The 1,748-nt window shown below is 67.2% G+C and overlaps 1 protein-coding gene across 1 annotated transcript in view; it reads right to left on the bottom strand.

The window, feature by feature from the left end:
* LOC106899891 (heterogeneous nuclear ribonucleoprotein A1-like) overlaps positions 1-1,748 on the bottom strand; it is a 9,167-nt gene that overhangs the window by 5,855 nt on the left and 1,564 nt on the right. The gene's annotated exons all lie outside the window — the stretch shown is intronic.

The raw sequence follows: 1,748 nt of genomic DNA, 5'->3' as shown, positions 1-1,748 counted from the left end.
TCTCCCCCCCTCACCGGACCCACTGCACTCCATCATATCCAGCTTCAGCCCCACAGGGGGTTTGGGGGAGCCCCAGAACCTCCAAACCCTCTCTATGGGGCCTCCCTGCTCTCCTCCAGTCCCACAGGGGGGAACCAGGCCCCCCCAAGACCCCCAGTGCCAACCTGTGGGGCTGTGCAGGCCCCACGAGACCCTGGGGACCCCCACCTCCATTTATGGGTCTGACCAGACCCTGTGAGCCCCCACCCCCAAACTGTGGGGCTGCCTGTTCCTTCCCAGGACCCGAGACCCCCAATACCAATCTATGGGGTTATCCAGGCCCCAAAGGGACACTCAGACCCCCTTGTCCCCATCTGTGGGGCTGCCCTGACCCCAAAGGAAGCCTGAGCCCCCCCTCTGCCCAAATCTGTGGGGCTGCCCTGGCCTCAAGGAAGCCCTAAACCCTCCCAGACCCCATCTCTGGGGCTGCCCTGGCCCCAAAGGGACCCTGAGCACCCCAGACCCCATCTGTGGGGCTGACCAGGACCTAAATGGCCCCCCAAGCCCCCCCCAACCCATCTTTTGGGCTACCAATACCTTCCCCCAGACCCCATCTCTGAAAGAGACCCTTGAGCCCCCCTAGGCCTCATCTGTGGGGCTGCCCTGGCCCCTGAGTCACAACTTTGGCCCCATCTTTGGGGACACCCAGGACCTAAAATGTCCCTGAGCCCCCATCTTTGGGGCTACACAGGCCCAAAAGGGACCTTGAGCCCCCCTGTCCAGCCCACACCCCATCTGTGAGGCCACCAGGGCCCTGAGACCCCGGCCCCAGCTTTGGGGGCACCCAGGCCCCTGAGTGCTCCCCCATCCCCCCCAAGCCCCATCTTTGGGGGCACCCAAGCCCCCAGGCCCCATCTTTGAGGCCACCAGAGCCCTGAGCCCCCCTGGCCCCATCTTTGGGGGCACCCAGGCTCCCGAACCCCCATTTTTGGGGGCCACCCATGCCCCTGAGCCCCCCTCTCCCTCCCAAGCTGCATCTGAGAGACCACCAGGGCCCGGGGCACTTAGGCCCCTGAAGCCCCCCCCCACCCCATCTTTGGGGCCACCAGGGCCCTGAGCCCCCAGGGCCTATATTGGGGTGCACCCAGGGCCCTGAACCCCCAGGGCCCGTCTTTGGGGCCACCCAGGCCCCTGAACCCCCATCTTTGAGGGCACCAGGACCCTGAGCCCCCCCGGCCTCATCTTTGGGGGCCACCCAGGCCCCTGAACCCCCAGGCCCCATCTTTGAGGCCACCAGGACCCTGAGCCCCTGGCCTCATCTTTTGGGGCCACTCAGGCCCCTGAGCCCCCATCTTTGGGGGCACCCAGGCCCCCGAGCCCCCCCTCCCTCCCAAGCTGCATCTGAGAGACCACCAGGGCCCTGAGCCCCCATCTTTGGGGGCACCCAGGCCCCATGTTTGAGGCCACCAGACCCCTGAACCCCCAGGCCCCATCTTTGGGGGCACCCACACCCCTGAGGCTCCCCGCCCCCCCCGGCTGCATCTTTGAAGCCACCAGGGCCCCTGAAGCCCCAGGCCCCATCTTTGGGGCCACCCAGGCCCCTAAGCCCCCATGTTTTGGGGCCACCCAGGGCCCATCTTTGAGGCCACCAGGCCCCTGAACCCCCAGGGCCCATCTTTGGGGGCACCCAGGCCCCATGTTTGAGGCCACCAGACCCCTGAACCCCCAGGCCCCATCTTTGGGGGCACCCACACCCCTGAGGCTCCCCG

Source organism: Calidris pugnax, unplaced genomic scaffold (genome assembly GCF_001431845.1).
Source record: "Calidris pugnax isolate Ruff unplaced genomic scaffold, ASM143184v1 scaffold969, whole genome shotgun sequence".
In the NCBI taxonomy this organism is placed as follows: domain Eukaryota; kingdom Metazoa; phylum Chordata; class Aves; order Charadriiformes; family Scolopacidae; genus Calidris; species Calidris pugnax.
This window is presented reverse-complemented; position numbering and strand designations above follow the sequence as displayed.